A 23,676-nucleotide genomic window follows, 5' to 3' on the forward strand; every position below is an offset into this window, starting at 1 on the left:
AGTATCGTGGATATATTTCAACATACTTCAAATTAAAATCATAAAAATAAAAATGTGTTGTTTTGCACAATTAAAAATACACTGAACTTACACATTTCCTACATTGAGCATTTTAACAATAACTGTACGATATTTTCTGTGTCAAATCAAATGTTGTTTGTTACATGAGCCAAATACTACAGGTGTAGACCTTACCATGAAATGCATACTTACAAGCCCTTAACCAACAATACAGTTTGAAGAAAAATAAGAGTTAAGAAAATATTTACTAAACAAACTAAATTAAAATAAAATAAAAAAGAGCACCAATAAAATAACAATAACAAGGCTATATACAGGGGGTACCGGTACCGAGTCAATGTGGAGGCTATATACAGGGGGTACCGGTACCGAGTCAATGTGGAGGCTATATACAGGGGGTACCGGTACCGAGTCAACGTGGAGGCTATATACAGGGGGTACCGGTACCGAGTCAATGTGGAGGCTATATACAGGGGGCACCGGTACCGAGTCAATGTGGAGGCTATATACAGGGGGTACCGGTACCGAGTCAATGTGCGCGGGTACGAGTTAGTCAAGGTAATTGAGGCAATATGTATCAAGCATGTTTCAGAACTGTCTAAATAGGCCTATCAAACATGGAACAGAACTGTCTAGATAGGCCTATCAAACATGATTCAGAACTGTCTACATAGGTCTATCAAACATGGAACAGAACTGTCTACATAGGCATATAAAACATGGAACAGAACTGTCTACATAGGCCTATCAAACATGGAACAGATCTGTCTACATAGACCTATCAAACATGATTCATAACTGTCTACATAGGCCTATCAAACATGAAACAGAACTGTCTACATAGGCCTATCAAACATGGAACAGAACTGTCCAAATAGGCCTATTAAACATGTTTCAGAACTGTCTACATAGGCCTATCAAACATGAAACAGAACTGTCTACATAGGCCTATCAAACATGTTTCAGATCTGTCTACATAGGCCTATCAAACATGGAACAGATCCGTCTACATAGGCCTATCAAACATGAAACAGAACTGTCTACATAGGCCTATCAAACATGGAACAGAACTGTCTACATAGGCATATAAAACATGGAACAGAACTGTCTACATAGGCCTATCAAACATGGAACAGATCTGTCTACATAGACCTATCAAACATGATTCATAACTGTCTACATAGGCCTATCAAACATGAAACAGAACTGTCTACATAGGCCTATCAAACATGGAACAGAACTGTCTACATAGGCCTATCAAACATGAAACAGAACTGTCTACATAGGCCTATCAAACATGGAACAGAACTGTCTAAATAGGCCTATCAAACATGTTTCTGAACTGTCTACATAGGCCTATCAAACATGATTCATAACGGTCTACATAGTCCTATCAAACATGTTTCAGAACTGTCTACATAGGCCTATCAAACATGTTTCAGAACTGTCTACATAGGCCTATCAAACATGTATCAGAACTGTCTACATAGGCCTATCAAACATGAAACAGAACTGTCTACATAGGCCTATCAAACATGGAACAGAACTGTCTACATAGGCCTATCAAACATGGAACAGAACTGTCTACATAGGCCTATCAAACATGTTTCAGAACTGTCTACATAGGCCTGTCAAACATGTTTCAGAACTGTCTACATAGGCCTATCAAACATGAAACAGAACTGTCTACATAGGCCTATCAAACATGGAACAGAACTGTCCAAATAGGCCATTTAAACATGTTTCAGAACTGTCTACATAGACCTATCAAATATGGAACAGAACTGTCCACATAGGCCTATCAAACATGGAACAGAACTGTCCAAATAGGCCATTTAAACATGTTTCAGAACTGTCCAAATAGGCCAATCAAACATGGAACAGAACTGTCTACATAGGCCTATCAAAAATGTTTCAGAACTGTCTACATAGACCTATCAAATATGGAACAGAACTGTCTACATAGGCCTATCAAACATGTTTCAGAACTGTCTACATAGGCCTATCAAACATGTTTCAGAACTGTCTACATAGGCCTATCAAACATGTTTCAGAACTGTCTACATAGGCCTATCAAACATGGAACAGATCTGTCTACATAGGCCTATCAGACATGGAACAGATCTGTCTACATAGGCCTATCAAACATGAAACAGAACTGTCTACATAGGCCTATCAAACATGAGACAGAACTGTCTACATAGGCCAATCAAACATGGAACAGAACTGTCTACATAGGCCTATCAAAAATGTTTCAGAACTGTCTACATAGACCTATCAAATATGGAACAGAACTGTCTACATAGGCGTATCAAACATGTTTCAGAACTGTCTACATAGGCCTATCAAACATGGAACAGATCTGTCTACACAGGCCTATCAAACATGTTTCAGAACTGTCTACATAGGCCTATCAAACATGTTTCAGAACTGTCTACATAGGCCTATCAAACATGGAACAGATCTGTCTACATAGGCCTATCAAACATGGAACAGATCTGTCTACATAGGCCTATCAAACATGGAACAGAACTGAGACCTATCAAACATGATTCAGAACTGTCTACATAGGCCTATCAAACATGAAACAGAACTGTCTACATGGGCCTATAAAATGGAACAGAACTGTCTACATAGGCCTATCAAACATGATTCAGAACTGTCTACATAGGCCTATCAACATGAAACAGAACTGTCTACATGGGCCTATCAAACATGGAACAGAACTGTCTACATAGGCCTATCAAACATGATTCAGAACTGTCTACATAGGCCTATCAAACATGAAACAGAACTGTCTACATGGGCCTATCAAACATGGAACAGAACTGTCTACATAGGCCTATCAAACATGATTCAGAACTGTCTACATAGGCCTATCAAACATGAAACAGAACTGTCTACATAGGCCTATCAAACATGGAACAGAACTGTCTACATAGGACTATCAAACATGAAACAGAACTGTCTACATAGGCCTATCAAACTTGGAACAGATCCGTCTACATAGGCCTATCAAACATGAAACAGAACAGTCTACATAGGCCTATCAAACATGTTTCAGAACTGTCTACATAGGCCTATCAAACATGTTTCAGAACTGTCTACATAGGCCTATCAAACATGGAACAGAACTGTCTACATAGGCCTATCAAACATGGAACAGAACTGTCTACATAGGCCTATCAAACATGGAACAGAACTGTCTACATAGGCCTATCAAACATCGAACAGAACTGTCTACATAGGCCTATCAAACATGAAACAGAACTGTCTACATAGACCTATCAAACATGGAATTCAGAACTGTCTACATAGGCCTATCAAACATGGAACAGAACTGTCTACATATGCCTATCAAACATGGAACAGATCTGTCTACATAGGCCTATCAAACGTGATACAGAACTGTCTACATAGGCCTATCAAACATGGAACAGAACAGTCTACATAGGCCTATCAAACATGAAACAGAACTGTCTACATAGGCCTATCAAACATGATTCAGAACTGTCTACATAGGCCTATCAAACATGGAACAGAACTGTCTACATGGGCCTATCAAACATGGAACAGAACTGTCTACATAGGCCTATCAAACATGGAACAGAACTGTCTACATAGGCCTATCAAACATGATTCAGAACTGTCTACATAGGCCTATCAAACATGGTACAGAACTGTCTACATAGGCCTATCAAACATGGAACAGAACTGTCTACATAGGCCTATCAAACATGGAACAGAACTGTCTACATAGGCCTATCAAACATGAAACAGAAATGTCTACATAGGCCTATCAAACACGAAACAGAAATGTCTACATAGGCCTATCAAACATGATACAGAACTGTCTACATAGGTCTATCAAACATGGAACAGAACTGTCTACATAGGCCTATCAAACATGGAACAGAACTGTCTACATAGGCCTATCAAACATGGAACAGAACTGTCTACATAGGCCTATCAAACATGATTCAGATCTGTCTACATAGGCCTATCAAACATGAAACAGAACTGTCTATATAGGCCTATCAAACGTGGAACAGATCTGTCTACATAGGCCTATCAAACGTGAAACAGAACTGTCTACGTAGGCCTATCAAACATGGAACAGAACAGTCTACATAGGCCTATCAAACATGGAACAGAACTGTCTACATAGGCCTATCAAACATGATTCAGAACTGTCTACATAGGCCTATCAAACATGGATCAGAACTGTCTACATAGGCCTATCAAACATGGAACAGAACTGTCTACATAGGCCTATCAAACATGGAACAGAACTGTCTACATAGACCTATCAAACATGATTCAGAACTGTCTACATAGGCCTATCAAACATTGGACAGAACTGTCTACATAGGCCTAACAAACATGAAACAGAACTGTCTACATAGGCCTATCAAACATGAAACAGAACTGTCTACATAGGCCTATCAAACATGAAACAGAACTGTCTACATAGGCCTATCAAACATGAAACAGAACTGTCTACATAGGCCTATCAAACATGAAACAGAACTGTCTACATAGGCCTATCAAACATGGAACAGAACTGTCTACATAGGCCTATCAAACATGGAACAGAACTGTCTACATAGGCCTATCAAACATGAAACAGAACTGTCTACATAGGCCTATCAAACATGAAACAGAACTGTCTACATAGGCCTATCAAACATGGAACAGAACACTCTACATAGGCCTATCAAACATGAAACAGAACTGTCTACATAGGCCTATCAAACATGGAATTCAGAACGGTCTACATAGGCCTATCAAACATGGAACAGAACTGTCTACATAGGCCTATCAAACATGGAACAGAACTGTCTACATAGGCCTATCAAACATGGAACAGAACTGTCTACATAGGCCTATCAAACATGATACAGAACTGTCTACATAGGCCTATCAAACATGAAACAGAACTGTCTACATGGGCCTATCAAACATGGAACAGAACTGTCTACATAGGCCTATCAAACATGATTCAGAACTGTCTACATAGGCCTATCAAACATGAAACAGAACTGTCTACATGGGCCTATCAAACATGGAACAGAACTGTCTACATAGGCCTATCAAACATGATTCAGAACTGTCTACGTAGGCCTATCAAACATGGAACAGAACTGTCTACATGGGCCTATCAAACATGGAACAGAACTGTCTACATAGACCTATCAAACATGATTCAGAACTGTCTACATAGGCCTATTAAACATGAAACAGAACTGTCTACATAGGCCTATCAAACATGGAACAGAACTGTCTACATAGGACTATCAAACATGAAACAGAACTGTCTACGTAGGCCTATCAAACATGGAACAAAACAGTCTACATAGGCCTATCAAACATGGAACAGAACTGTCTACATAGACCTATCAAACATGATTCAGAACTGTCTACATAGGCCTATCAAACATGTTTCAGAACTGTCTACATAGGCCTATCAAACATGGAACAGAACTGTCTACATAGGCCTATCAAACATGGAACAGAACTGTCTACATAGGCCTATCAAACATGGAACAGAACTGTCTACATAGGCCTATCAAACATGGAACAGAACTGTCTACATAGGCCTATCAAACATGAAACAGAACTGTCTACATAGACCTATCAAACATGATTCAGATCTGTCTACATAGGCCTATCAAACGTGGAACAGAACTGTCTACATATGCCTATCAAACATGGAACAGAACTGTCTACATAGGCCTATCAAACGTGAAACAGAACTGTCTACATAGGCCTATCAAACATGGAACAGAACACTCTACATAGGCCTATCAAACATGAAACAGAACTGTCTACATAGGCCTATCAAACATGGATTCAGAACTGTCTACATAGGCCTATCAAACATGGAACAGAACTGTCTACATAGGCCTATCAAACATGGAACAGAACTGTCTACATAGGCCTATCAAACATGGAACAGAACTGTCTACATAGGCCTATCAAACATGATTCAGAACTGTCTACATAGGCCTATCAAACATGGAACAGAACTGTCTACATAGGCCTATCAAACATGAAACAGAACTGTCTACATAGGCCTATCAAACATGAAACAGAACTGTCTACATAGGCCTATCAAACATGAAACAGAACTGTCTACATAGGCCTATCAAACATGAAACAGAACTGTCTACATAGGCCTATCAAACATGAAACAGAACTGTCTACATAGGCCTATCAAACATGGAACAGAACTGTCTACATAGGCCTATCAAACATGGAACAGAACTGTCTACATAGGCCTATCAAACATGAAACAGAACTGTCTACATAGGCCTATCAAACATGAAACAGAACTGTCTACATAGGCCTATCAAACATGGAACAGAACTGTCTACATAGGCCTATCAAACATGAAACAGAACTGTCTACATAGGCGTATCAAACATGATTCAGAACTGTCTACATAGGCCTATCAAACATGGAACAGAACTGTCTACATAGGCCTATCAAACATGGAACAGAACTGTCTACATAGGCCTATCAAACATGGAACAGAACTGTCTACATAGGCCTATCAAACATGATTCAGAACTGTCTACATAGGCCTATCAAACATGGAACAGAACTGTCTACATGGGCCTATCAAACATGAAACAGAACTGTCTACATAGGCCTATCAAACATGGAACAGAACAGTCTACATAGGCCTATCAAACATGAAACAGAACTGTCTACATAGGCGTATCAAACATGATTCAGAACTGTCTACATAGGCCTATCAAACATGGAACAGAACTGTCTACATAGGCCTATCAAACATGGAACAGAACTGTCTACATAGGCCTATCAAACATGGAACAGAACTGTCTACATAGACCTATCAAACATGATTCAGAACTGTCTACATAGGCCTATCAAACATGAAACAGAACTGTCTACATGGGCCTATCAAACATGGAACAGAACTGTCTACATAGGCCTATCAAACATGATTCAGAACTGTCTACATAGGCCTATCAAACATGAAACAGAACTGTCTACATGGGCCTATCAAACATGAAACAGAACAGTCTACATAGGCCTATCAAACATGAAACAGAACTGTCTACATAGGCCTATCAAACATGATTCAGATCTGTCTACATAGGCCTATCAAACGTGGAACAGAACTGTCTACATAGGCCTATCAAACGTGGAACAGAACTGTCTACATAGGCCTATCAAACCTGAAACAGAACTGTCTACATAGGCCTATCAAACATGGAACAGAACAGTCTACATAGGCCTATCAAACATGAAACAGAACTGTCTACATAGGCCTATCAAACATGATTCAGAACTGTCTACATAGCCCTATCAAACGTGGAACAGAACTGTCTACATATGCCTATCAAACATGGAACAGAACTGTCTACATAGGCCTATCAAACGTGAAACAGAACTGTCTACATAGGCCTATCAAACATGGAACAGAACAGTCTACATAGGCCTATCAAACATGAAACAGAACTGTCTACATAGGCCTATCAAACATGATTCAGAACTGTCTACATAGGCCTATCAAACATGGAACAGAACTGTCTACATAGGTCTATCAAACATGGAACAGAACTGTCTACATAGGCCTATCAAACATGGAACAGAACTGTCTACATAGGCCTATCAAACATGATTCAGAACTGTCTACATAGGCCTATCAAACATGGGACAGAACTGTCTACATAGGCCTATCAAACATGAAACAGAACTGTCTACATAGGCCTATCAAACATGAAACAGAACTGTCTACATAGGCCTATCAAACATGAAACAGAACTGTCTACATAGGCCTATCAAACATGAAACAGAAATGTCTACATAGGCCTATCAAACATGAAACAGAACTGTCTACATAGGACTATCAAACATGGAACAGAACTGTCTACATAGGCCTATCAAACATGGAACAGAACTGTCTACATAGGCCTATCAAACATGAAACAGAACTGTCTACATAGGCCTATCAAACATGATTCAGAACTGTCTACATAGGCCTATCAAACGTGGAACAGAACTGTCTACATATGCCTATCAAACATGGAACAGAACTGTCTACATAGGCCTATCAAACGTGAAACAGAACTGTCTACATAGGCCTATCAAACATGGAACAGAACTGTCTACATAGGCCTATCAAACATGAAACAGAACTGTCTACATAGGCCTATCAAACATGATTCAGAACTGTCTACATAGGCCTATCAAACATGGAACAGAACTGTCTACATAGGCCTATCAAACATGGAACAGAACTGTCTACATAGGCCTATCAAACATGGAACAGAACTGTCTACATAGGCCTATCAAACATGATTCAGAACTGTCTACATAGGCCTATCAAACATGGGACAGAACTGTCTACATAGGCCTATCAAACATGAAACAGAACTGTCTACATAGGCCTATCAAACATGAAACAGAACTGTCTACATAGGCCTATCAAACATGAAACAGAACTGTCTACATAGGCCTATCAAACATGAAACAGAACTGTCTACATAGGCCTATCAAACATGAAACAGAACTGTCTACATAGGCCTATCAAACATGGAACAGAACTGTCTACATAGGCCTATCAAACATGGAACAGAACTGTCTACATAGGCCTATCAAACATGAAACAGAACTGTCTACATAGGCCTATCAAACATGGAACAGAACTGTCTACATAGGCCTATCAAACATGGAACAGAACAGTCTACATAGGCCTATCAAACATGAAACAGAACTGTCTACATAGGCGTATCAAACATGATTCAGAACGGTCTACATAGGCCTATCAAACATGGAACAGAACTGTCTACATAGGCCTATCAAACATGGAACAGAACTGTCTACATAGGCCTATCAAACATGGAACAGAACTGTCTACATAGGCCTATCAAACATGATTCAGAACTGTCTACATAGGCCTATCAAACATGAAACAGAACTGTCTACATGGGCCTATCAAACATGGAACAGAACTGTCTACATAGGCCTATCAAACATGATTCAGAACTGTCTACATAGGCCTATCAAACATGAAACAGAACTGTCTACATGGGCCTATCAAACATGGAACAGAACTGTCTACATAGACCTATCAAACATGAAACAGAACTGTCTACATGGGCCTATCAAACATGGAACAGAACTGTCTACATAGACCTATCAAACATGATTCAGAACTGTCTACATAGCCCTATCAAACGTGGAACAGAACTGTCTACATATGCCTATCAAACATGGAACAGATCTGTCTACATAGGCCTATCAAACGTGAAACAGAACTGTCTACATAGGCCTATCAAACATGTAACAGAACAGTCTACATAGGCCTATCAAACATGAAACAGAACTGTCTACATAGGCCTATCAAACATGATTCAGAACTGTCTACATAGGCCTATCAAACATGGAACAGAACTGTCTACATAGGCCTATCAAACATGGAACAGAACTGTCTACATAGGCCTATCAAACATGGAACAGAACTGTCTACATAGGCCTATCAAACATGGAATTCAGAACTGTCTACATAGGCCTATCAAACATGGAACAGAACTGTCTACATAGGCCTATCAAACATGGAACAGAACTGTCTACATAGGCCTATCAAACATGGAACAGAACTGTCTACATAGGCCTATCAAACATGAAACAGAACTGTCTACATAGGCCTATCAAACATGAAACAGAAATGTCTACATAGGCCTATCAAACATGAAACAGAACTGTCTACATAGGCCTATCAAACATGGAACAGAACTGTCTACATAGGCCTATCAAACATGGAACAGAACTGTCTACATAGGCCTATCAAACATGGAACAGAACTGTCTACATAGACCTATCAAACATGATTCAGATCTGTCTACATAGGCCTATCAAACATGGAACAGAACTGTCTACATATGCCTATCAAACGTGGAACAGAACTGTCTACATAGGCCTATCAAACGTGAAACAGAACTGTCTACATAGGCCTATCAAACATGGAACAGAACAGTCTACATAGGCCTATCAAACATGAAACAGAACTGTCTACATAGGCCTATCAAACATGATTCAGAACTGTCTACATAGGCCTATCAAACATGGAACAGAACTGTCTACATAGGCCTATCAAACATGGAACAGAACTGTCTACATAGGCCTATCAAACATGGAACAGAACTGTCTACATAGGCCTATCAAACATGATTCAGAACTGTCTACATAGGCCTATCAAACATGGGACAGAACTGTCTACATAGGCCTATCAAACATGAAACAGAACTGTCTACATAGGCCTATCAAACATGAAACAGAACTGTCTACATAGGCCTATCAAACATGGAACAGAACTGTCTACATAGGCCTATCAAACATGAAACAGAACTGTCTACATAGGCCTATCAAACATGATACAGAACTGTCTACATAGGCCTATCAAACATGGAACAGAACTGTCTACATAGGCCTATCAAACATGGAACAGAACTGTCTACATAGGCCTATCAAACATGAAACAGAACTGTCTACATAGGCCTATCAAACATGAAACAGAACTGTCTACATAGGCCTATCAAACATGGAACAGAACTGTCTACATAGGCCTATCAAACATGAAACAGAACTGTCTACATAGGCGTATCAAACATGATTCAGAACGGTCTACATAGGCCTATCAAACATGGAACAGAACTGTCTACATAGGCCTATCAAACATGGAACAGAACTGTCTACATAGGCCTATCAAACATGGAACAGAACTGTCTACATAGGCCTATCAAACATGATTCAGAACTGTCTACATAGGCCTATCAAACATGAAACAGAACTGTCTACATGGGCCTATCAAACATGGAACAGAACTGTCTACATAGGCCTATCAAACATGATTCAGAACTGTCTACATAGGCCTATCAAACATGAAACAGAACTGTCTACATGGGCCTATCAAACATGGAACAGAACTGTCTACATAGGCCTATCAAACATGAAACAGAACTGTCTACATGGGCCTATCAAACATGGAACAGAACTGTCTACATAGACCTATCAAACATGATTCAGAACTGTCTACATAGGCCTATTAAACATGAAACAGAACTGTCTACATAGGCCTATCAAACATGGAACAGAACTGTCTACATAGGCCTATCAAACATGAAACAGAACTGTCTACGTAGGCCTATCAAACATGGAACAAAACAGTCTACATAGGCCTATCAAACATGGAACAGAACTGTCTACATAGACCTATCAAACATGATTCAGAACTGTCTACATAGGCCTATCAAACATGTATCAGAACTGTCTACATAGGCCTATCAAACATGTTTCAGAACTGTCTACATAGGCCTATCAAACATGGAACAGAACTGTCTACATAGGCCTATCAAACATGGAACAGAACTGTCTACATAGGCCTATCAAACATGGAACAGAACTGTCTACATAGGCCTATCAAACATGGAACAGAACTGTCTACATAGGCCTATCAAACATGAAACAGAACTGTCTACATAGGCCTATCAAACATGATTCAGAACTGTCTACATAGGCCTATCAAACGTGGAACAGAACTGTCTACATATGCCTATCAAACATGGAACAGATCTGTCTACATAGGCCTATCAAACGTGAAACAGAACTGTCTACATAGGCCTATCAAACATGGAACAGAACACTCTACATAGGCCTATCAAACATGAAACAGAACTGTCTACATAGGCCTATCAAACATGATTCAGAACTGTCTACATAGGCCTATCAAACATGGAACAGAACTGTCTACATAGGCCTATCAAACATGGAACAGAACTGTCTACATAGGCCTATCAAACATGGAACAGAACTGTCTACATAGGCCTATCAAACATGATTCAGAACTGTCTACATAGGCCTATCAAACATGGGACAGAACTGTCTACATAGGCCTATCAAACATGAAACAGAACTGTCTACATAGGCCTATCAAACATGAAACAGAACTGTCTACATAGGCCTATCAAACATGAAACAGAACTGTCTACATAGGCCTATCAAACATGAAACAGAACTGTCTACATAGGCCTATCAAACATGAAACAGATCTGTCTACATAGGCCTATCAAACGTGAAACAGAACTGTCTACATAGGCCTATCAAACATGGAACAGAACACTCTACATAGGCCTATCAAACATGAAACAGAACTGTCTACATAGGCCTATCAAACATGATTCAGAACTGTCTACATAGGCCTATCAAACATGGAACAGAACTGTCTACATAGGCCTATCAAACATGGAACAGAACTGTCTACATAGGCCTATCAAACATGGAACAGAACTGTCTACATAGGCCTATCAAACATGATTCAGAACTGTCTACATAGGCCTATCAAACATGGAACAGAACTGTCTACATAGGCCTATCAAACATGGAACAGAACTGTCTACATAGGCCTATCAAACATGAAACAGAACTGTCTACATAGGCCTATCAAACATGAAACAGAACTGTCTACATAGGCCTATCAAACATGGAACAGAACTGTCTACATAGGCCTATCAAACATGAAACAGAACTGTCTACATAGGCCTATCAAACATGGAACAGAACTGTCTACATAGGCCTATCAAACATGAAACAGAACTGTCTACATAGGCCTATCAAACATGGAACAGAACTGTCTACATAGGCCTATCAAACATGAAACAGAACTGTCTACATAGGCCTATCAAACATGGAACAGAACAGTCTACATAGGCCTATCAAACATGAAACAGAACTGTCTACATAGGCGTATCAAACATGATTCAGAACTGTCTACATAGGCCTATCAAACATGGAACAGAACTGTCTACATAGGCCTATCAAACATGGAACAGAACTGTCTACATAGGCCTATCAAACATGGAACAGAACTGTCTACATAGGCCTATCAAACATGATTCAGAACTGTCTACATAGGCCTATCAAACATGAAACAGAACTGTCTACATGGGCCTATCAAACATGGAACAGAACTGTCTACATAGGCCTATCAAACATGATTCAGAACTGTCTACATAGGCCTATCAAACATGGAACAGAACTGTCTACATAGGCCTATCAAACATGGAACAGAACTGTCTACATAGGCCTATCAAACATGATTCAGAACTGTCTACATAGGCCTATCAAACATGGAACAGAACTGTCTACATAGGCCTATCAAACATGGAACAGAACTGTCTACATAGGCCTATCAAACATGGAACAGAACTGTCTACATAGGCCTATCAAACATGATTCAGAACTGTCTACATAGGCCTATCAAACATGGGACAGAACTGTCTACATAGGCCTATCAAACATGAAACAGAACTGTCTACATAGGCCTATCAAACATGAAACAGAACTGTCTACATAGGCCTATCAAACATGAAACAGAACTGTCTACATAGGCCTATCAAACATGAAACAGAACTGTCTACATAGGCCTATCAAACATGAAACAGAACTGTCTACATAGGCCTATCAAACGTGGAACAGAACTGTCTACATAGGCCTATCAAACATGGAACAGAACACTCTACATAGGCCTATCAAACATGAAACAGAACTGTCTACATAGGCCTATCAAACATGATTCAGAACTGTCTACATAGGCCTATCAAACATGGAACAGAACTGTCTACATAGGCCTATCAAACATGGAACAGAACTGTCTACATAGGCCTATCAAACATGGAACAGAACTGTCTACATAGGCCTATCAAACATGGAACAGAACTGTCTACATAGGCCTATCAAACATGATTCAGAACTGTCTACATAGGCCTATCAAACATGGGACAGAACTGTCTACATAGGCCTATCAAACATGAAACAGAACTGTCTACATAGGCCTATCAAACATGAAACAGAACTGTCTACATAGGCCTATCAAACATGAAACAGAACTGTCTACATAGGCCTATCAAACATGAAACAGAACTGTCTACATAGGCCTATCAAACATGAAACAGAACTGTCTACATAGGCCTATCAAACATGGAACAGAACTGTCTACATAGGCCTATCAAACATGGAACAGAACTGTCTACATAGGCCTATCAAACATGAAACAGAACTGTCTACATAGGCCTATCAAACATGGAACAGAACTGTCTACATAGGCCTATCAAACATGGAACAGAACAGTCTACATAGGCCTATCAAACATGAAACAGAACTGTCTACATAGGCGTATCAAACATGATTCAGAACTGTCTACATAGGCCTATCAAACATGGAACAGAACTGTCTACATAGGCCTATCAAACATGGAACAGAACTGTCTACATAGGCCTATCAAACATGGAACAGAACTGTCTACATAGACCTATCAAACATGATTCAGAACTGTCTACATAGGCCTATCAAACATGATTCAGAACTGTCTACATAGGCCTATCAAACATGAAACAGAACTGTCTACATAGGCCTATCAAACATGGAACAGAACTGTCTACATAGGCCTATCAAACATGGAACAGAACTGTCTACATAGGCCTATCAAACATGGAACAGAACTGTCTACATAGGCCTATCAAACATGGAACAGAACTGTCTACATAGGCCTATCAAACATGATTCAGAACTGTCTACATAGGCCTATCAAACATGAAACAGTACTGTCTACATGGGCCTATCAAACATGGAACAGAACTGTCTACATAGGCCTATCAAACATGAAACAGAACTGTCTACATAGGCCTATCAAACATGGAACAGAACAGTCTACATAGGCCTATCAAACATGAAACAGAACTGTCTACATAGGCCTATCAAACATGATTCAGAACTGTCTACATAGGCCTATCAAACATGGAACAGAACTGTCTACATAGGCCTATCAAACATGGAACAGAACTGTCTACATAGGCCTATCAAACATGGAACAGAACTGTCTACATAGGCCTATCAAACATGATTCAGAACTGTCTACATAGGCCTATCAAACATGAAACAGAACTGTCTACATGGGCCTATCAAACATGGAACAGAACTGTCTACATAGGCCTATCAAACATGATTCAGAACTGTCTACATAGGCCTATCAAACATGGAACAGAACTGTCTACATAGGCCTATCAAACATGGAACAGAACTGTCTACATAGGCCTATCAAACATGATTCAGAACTGTCTACATAGGCCTATCAAACATGGAACAGAACTGTCTACATAGGCCTATCAAACATGGAACAGAACTGTCTACATAGGCCTATCAAACATGGAACAGAACTGTCTACATAGACCTATCAAACATGATTCAGAACTGTCTACATAGGCCTATCAAACATGGGACAGAACTGTCTACATAGGCCTATCAAACATGGAACAGAACTGTCTACATAGGCCTATCAAACATGAAACAGAACTGTCTACATAGGCCTATCAAACATGGAACAGAACTGTCTACATAGGCCTATCAAACATGGAACAGAACTGTCTACATAGGCCTATCAAACATGAAACAGATCTGTCTACATAGGCCTATCAAACGTGAAACAGAACTGTCTACATAGGCCTATCAAACATGGAACAGAACACTCTACATAGGCCTATCAAACATGAAACAGAACTGTCTACATAGGCCTATCAAACATGATTCAGAACTGTCTACATAGGCCTATCAAACATGGAACAGAACTGTCTACATAGGCCTATCAAACATGGAACAGAACTGTCTACATAGGCCTATCAAACATGGAACAGAACTGTCTACATAGGCCTATCAAACATGGAACAGAACTGTCTACATAGGCCTATCAAACATGATTCAGAACTGTCTACATAGGCCTATCAAACATGGGACAGAACTGTCTACATAGGCCTATCAAACATGAAACAGAACTGTCTACATAGGCCTATCAAACATGAAACAGAACTGTCTACATAGGCCTATCAAACATGAAACAGAACTGTCTACATAGGCCTATCAAACATGAAACAGAACTGTCTACATAGGCCTATCAAACATGAAACAGAACTGTCTACATAGGCCTATCAAACATGGAACAGAACTGTCTACATAGGCCTATCAAACATGGAACAGAACTGTCTACATAGGCCTATCAAACATGAAACAGAACTGTCTACATAGGCCTATCAAACATGAAACAGAACTGTCTACATAGGCCTATCAAACATGGAACAGAACTGTCTACATAGGCCTATCAAACATGAAACAGAACTGTCTACATAGGCCTATCAAACATGATTCAGAACTGTCTACATAGGCCTATCAAACATGGAACAGAACTGTCTACATAGGCCTATCAAACATGGAACAGAACTGTCTACATAGGCCTATCAAACATGGAACAGAACTGTCTACATAGGCCTATCAAACATGATTCAGAACTGTCTACATAGGCCTATCAAACATGAAACAGAACTGTCTACATGGGCCTATCAAACATGGAACAGAACTGTCTACATAGGCCTATCAAACATGGAACAGAACAGTCTACATAGGCCTATCAAACATGAAACAGAACTGTCTACATAGGCCTATCAAACATGATTCAGAACTGTCTACATAGGCCTATCAAACATGGAACAGAACTGTCTACATAGGCCTATCAAACATGGAACAGAACTGTCTACATAGGCCTATCAAACATGGAACAGAACTGTCTACATAGGCCTATCAAACATGATTCAGAACTGTCTACATAGGCCTATCAAACATGAAACAGAACTGTCTACATGGGCCTATCAAACATGGAACAGAACTGTCTACATAGGCCTATCAAACATGATTCAGAACTGTCTACATAGGCCTATCAAACATGAAACAGAACTGTCTACATGGGCCTATCAAACATGGAACAGAACTGTCTACATAGGCCTATCAAACATGATTCAGAACTGTCTACATAGGCCTATCAAACATGGAACAGAACTGTCTACATGGGCCTATCAAACATGAAACAGAACTGTCTACATAGGCCTATCAAACATGGAACAGAACAGTCTACATAGGCCTATCAAACATGAAACAGAACTGTCTACATAGGCCTATCAAACATGATTCAGAACTGTCTACATAGGACTATCAAACATGGAACAGAACTGTCTACGTAGGCCTATCAAACATGGAACAGAACAGTCTACATAGGCCTATCAAACATGGAACAGAACTGTCTACATAGACCTATCAAACATGATTCAGAACTGTCTACATAGGCCTATCAAACATGTTTCAGAACTGTCTACATAGGCCTATCAAACATGTTTCAGAACTGTCTACATAGGCCTATCAAACATGGAACAGAACTGTCTACATGGGCCTATCAAACATGGAACAGAACTGTCTACATAGGCCTATCAAACATGGAACAGAACTGTCTACATAGGCCTATCAAACATGGAACAGAACTGTCTACATAGGCCTATCAAACATGGAACAGAACTGTCTACATAGGCCTATCAAACATGAAACAGAACTGTCTACATAGGCCTATCAAACATGATTCAGAACTGTCTACATAGGCCTATCAAACGTGGAACAGAACTGTCTACATATGCCTATCAAACATGGAACAGAACTGTCTACATAGGCCTATCAAACATGGAACAGAACTGTCTACATAGGCCTATCAAACATGGAACAGAACTGTCTACATAGGCCTATCAAACATGATTCAGAACTGTCTACATAGGCCTATCAAACATGGGACAGAACTGTCTACATAGGCCTATCAAACATGGAACAGAACTGTCTACATAGGCCTATCAAACATGAAACAGAACTGTCTACATAGGCCTATCAAACATGAAAAAGAACTGTCTACATAGGCCTATCAAACATGAAACAGAACTGTCTACATAGGCCTATCAAACATGGAACAGAACTGTCTACATAGGCCTATCAAACATGGAACAGAACTGTCTACATAGGCCTATCAAACATGGAACAGAACTGTCTACATAGGCCTATCAAACATGATTCAGAACTGTCTACATAGGCCTATCAAACATGAAACAGAACTGTCTACATGGGCCTATCAAACATGGAACAGAACTGTCTACATAGGCCTATCAAACATGATTCAGAACTGTCTACATAGGCCTATCAAACATGAAACAGAACTGTCTACATGGGCCTATCAAACATGGAACAGAACTGTCTACATAGGCCTATCAAACATGATTCAGAACTGTCTACATAGGCCTATCAAACATGAAACAGAACTGTCTACATGGGCCTATCAAACATGAAACAGAACTGTCTACATAGGCCTATCAAACATGGAACAGAACAGTCTACATAGGCCTATCAAACATGAAACAGAACTGTCTACATAGGCCTATCAAACATGATTCAGAACTGTCTACATAGGCCTATCAAACATGGAACAGAACTGTCTACGTAGGCCTATCAAACATGGAACAAAACAGTCTACATAGGCCTATCAAACATGGAACAGAACTGTCTACATAGACCTATCAAACATGATTCAGAACTGTCTACATAGGCCTATCAAACATGTTTCAGAACTGTCTACATAGGCCTATCAAACATGTTTCAGAACTGTCTACATAGGCCTATCAAACATGGAACAGAACTGTCTACATGGGCCTATCAAACATGGAACAGAACTGTCTACATAGGCCTATCAAACATGAAACAGAACTGTCTACATAGGCCTATCAAACATGGAACAGAACTGTCTACATAGGCCTATCAAACATGGAACAGAACTGTCTACATAGGCCTATCAAACATGAAACAGAACTGTCTACATAGGCCTATCAAACATGGAATTCAGAACTGTCTACATAGGCCTATCAAACATGGAACAGAACTGTCTACATATGCCTATCAAACATGGAACAGAACTGTCTACATAGGCCTATCAAACATGGAACAGAACTGTCTACATAGGCCTATCAAACATGGAACAGAACTGTCTACATAGGCCTATCAAACATGATTCAGAACTGTCTACATAGGCCTATCAAACATGGAACAGAACTGTCTACATAGGCCTATCAAACATGGAACAGAACTGTCTACATAGGCCTATCAAACATGAAACAGAACTGTCTACATAGGCCTATCAAACATGGAACAGAACTGTCTACATAGGCCTATCAAACATGAAACAGAACTGTTTACATAGGCCTATCAAACATGGAACAGAACTGTCTACATAGGCCTATCAAACATGATTCAGAACTGTCTACATAGGCCTATCAAACATGGGACAGAACTGTCTACATAGGCCTATCAAACATGGAACAGAACTGTCTACATAGGCCTATCAAACATGAAACAGAACTGTCTACATAGGCCTATCAAACATGGAAAAGAACTGTCTACATAGGCCTATCAAACATGAAACAGAACTGTCTACATAGGCCTATCAAACATGAAACAGAACTGTCTACATAGGCCTATCAAACATGGAACAGAACTGTCTACATAGGCCTATCAAACATGGAACAGAACTGTCTACATAGGCCTATCAAACATGATTCAGAACTGTCTACATAGGCCTATCAAACATGAAACAGAACTGTCTACATGGGCCTATCAAACATGGAACAGAACTGTCTACATAGGCCTATCAAACATGATTCAGAACTGTCTACATAGGCCTATCAAACATGAAACAGAACTGTCTACATGGGCCTATCAAACATGGAACAGAACTGTCTACATAGGCCTATCAAACATGATTCAGAACTGTCTACATAGGCCTATCAAACATGAAACAGAACTGTCTACATGGGCCTATCAAACATGAAACAGAACTGTCTACATAGGCCTATCAAACATGGAACAGAACAGTCTACATAGGCCTATCAAACATGAAACAGAACTGTCTACATAGGCGTATCAAACATGATTCAGAACTGTCTACATAGGCCTATCAAACATGGAACAGAACTGTCTACGTAGGCCTATCAAACATGGAACAAAACTGTCTACATAGGCCTATCAAACATGGAACAGAACTGTCTACATAGGCCTATCAAACATGATTCAGAACTGTCTACATAGGCCTATCAAACATGTATCAGAACTGTCTACATAGGCCTATCAAACATGTTTCAGAACTGTCTACATAGGCCTATCAAACATGGAACAGAACTGTCTACATGGGCCTATCAAACATGGAACAGAACTGTCTACATAGGCCTATCAAACATGAAACAGAACTGTCTACATAGGCCTATCAAACATGGAACAGAACTGTCTACATAGGCCTATCAAACATGGAACAGAACTGTCTACATAGGCCTATCAAACATGAAACAGAACTGTCTACATAGGCCTATCAAACATGGAATTCAGAACTGTCTACATAGGCCTATCAAACATGGAACAGAACTGTCTACATATGCCTATCAAACATGGAACAGAACTGTCTACATAGGCCTATCAAACATGGAACAGAACTGTCTACATAGGCCTATCAAACATGGAACAGAACTGTCTACATAGGCCTATCAAACATGATTCAGAACTGTCTACATAGGCCTATCAAACATGGGACAGAACTGTCTACATAGGCCTATCAAACATGAAACAGAACTGTCTACATAGGCCTATCAAACATGAAACAGAACTGTCTACATAGGCCTATCAAACATGGAACAGAACTGTCTACATAGGCCTATCAAACATGAAACAGAACTGTCTACATAGGCCTATCAAACATGAAACAGAACTGTCTACATAGGCCTATCAAACATGGAACAGAACTGTCTACATAGGCCTATCAAACATGGAACAGAACTGTCTACATAGGCCTATCAAACATGGAACAGAACTGTCTACATAGGCCTATCAAACATGGAACAGAACTGTCTACATAGGCCTATCAAACATGGAACAGAACAGTCTACATAGGCCTATCAAACATGAAACAGAACTGTCTACATAGGCCTATCAAACATGATTCAGAACTGTCTACATAGGCCTATCAAACATGGAACAGAACTGTCTACATAGGCCTATCAAACATGGAACAGAACTGTCTACATAGGCCTATCAAACATGGAACAGAACTGTCTACATAGGCCTATCAAACATGATTCAGAACTGTCTACATAGGCCTATCAAACATGAAACAGAACTGTCTACATGGGCCTATCAAACATGAAACAGAACTGTCTACATAGGCCTATCAAACATGAAACAGAACTGTCTACATAGGCCTATCAAACATGAAACAGAACTGTCTACATAGGCCTATCAAACATGGAACAGAACTGTCTACATAGGCCTATCAAACATGAAACAGAACTGTCTACATAGGCCTATCAAACATGAAACAGAACTGTCTACATAGGCCTATCAAACATGGAAAAGAACTGTCTACATAGGCCTATCAAACATGGAACAGAACTGTCTACATAGGCCTATCAAACATGAAACAGAACTGTCTACATAGGCCTATCAAACATGGAACAGAACTGTCTACATAGGCCTATCAAACATGGAACAGAACTGTCTAAATAGACCTATCAAACATGATTCAGAACTGTCTACATAGGCCTATCAAACATGAAACAGAACTGTCTACATGGGCCTATCAAACATGGAACAGAACTGTCTACATAGGCCTATCAAACATGATTCAGAACTGTCTACATAGGCCTATCAAACATGAAACAGAACTGTCTACATGGGCCTATCAAACATGGAACAGAACTGTCTACATAGGCCTATCAAACATGATTCAGAACTGTCTACATAGGCCTATCAAACATGAAACAGAACTGTCTACATGGGCCTATCAAACATGAAACAGAACTGTCTACATAGGCCTATCAAACATGGAACAGAACAGTCTACATAGGCCTATCAAACATGAAACAGAACTGTCTACATAGGCCTATCAAACATGGATTCAGAACTGTCTACATAGGCCTATCAAACATGAAACAGAACTGTCTACGTAGGCCTATCAAACATGGAACAGAACAGTCTACATAGGCCTATCAAACATGGAACAGAACTGTCTACATAGGCCTATCAAACATGATTCAGAACTGTCTACATAGGCCTATCAAACATGTTTCAGAACTGTCTACATAGGCCTATCAAACATGTTTCAGAACTGTCTACATAGGCCTATCAAACATGGAACAGAACTGTCTACATGGGCCTATCAAACATGGAACAGAACTGTCTACATAGGCCTATCAAACATGAAACAGAACTGTCTACATAGGCCTATCAAACATGGAACAGAACTGTCTACATAGGCCTATCAAACATGGAACAGAACTGTCTACATAGGCCTATCAAACATGGAACAGAACTGTCTACATAGGCCTATCAAACATGATTCAGAACTGTCTACATAGGCCTATCAAACGTGGAACAGAACTGTCTACATAGGCCTATCAAACATGGAACAGAACTGTCTACATAGGCCTATCAAACATGGAACAGAACTGTCTACATAGGCCTATCAAACATGGAACAGAAGTGTCTACATAGGCCTATCAAACATGATTCAGAACTGTCTACATAGGCCTATCAAACATGGGACAGAACTGTCTACATAGGCCTATCAAACATGGAACAGAACTGTCTACATAGGCCTATCAAACATGGAACAGAACTGTCTACATAGGCCTATCAAACATGGAACAGAACTGTCTACATAGGCCTATCAAACATGAAACAGAACTGTCTACATAGGCCTATCAAACATGAAACAGAACTGTCTACATAGGCCTATCAAACATGGAACAGAACTGTCTACATAGGCCTATCAAACATGGAACAGAACTGTCTACATAGGCCTATCAAACATGAAACAGAACTGTCTACATAGGCCTATCAAACATGAAACAGAACTGTCTACATAGGCCTATCAAACATGGAACAGAACTGTCTACATAGGCCTATCAAACATGAAACAGAACTGTCTACATAGGCCTATCAAACATGGATTCAGAACTGTCTACATAGGCCTATCAAACATGGAACAGAACTGTCTACATAGGCCTATCAAACATGGAACAGAACTGTCTACATAGGCCTATCAAACATGGAACAGAACTGTCTACATAGGCCTATCAAACATGATTCAGAACTGTCTACATAGGCCTATCAAACATGGAACAGAACTGTCTACATGGGCCTATCAAACATGGAACAGAACTGTCTACATAGGCCTATCAAACATGGAACAGAACAGTCTACATAGGCCTATCAAACATGAAACAGAACTGTCTACATAGGCGTATCAAACATGATACAGAACTGTCTACATAGGCCTATCAAACATGGAACAGAACTGTCTACATAGGCCTATCAAACATGGAACAGAACTGTCTACATAGGCCTATCAAACATGGAACAGAACTGTCTACATAGGCCTATCAAACATGATTAAGAACTGTCTACATAGGCCTATCAAACATGAAACAGAACTGTCTACATGGGCCTATCAAACATGGAACAGAACTGTCTACATAGGCCTATCAAACATGATTCAGAACTGTCTACATAGGCCTATCAAACATGGAACAGAACTGTCTACATGGGCCTATCAAACATGGAACAGAACTGTCTACATAGGCCTATCAAACATGATTCAGAACTGTCTACATAGGCCTATCAAACATGAAACAGAACTGTCTACATGGGCCTATCAAACATGGAACAGAACTGTCT

The sequence above is a fragment of the Salmo salar genome, chromosome ssa10 (genome assembly GCF_905237065.1).
Source record: "Salmo salar chromosome ssa10, Ssal_v3.1, whole genome shotgun sequence".
In the NCBI taxonomy this organism is placed as follows: domain Eukaryota; kingdom Metazoa; phylum Chordata; class Actinopteri; order Salmoniformes; family Salmonidae; genus Salmo; species Salmo salar.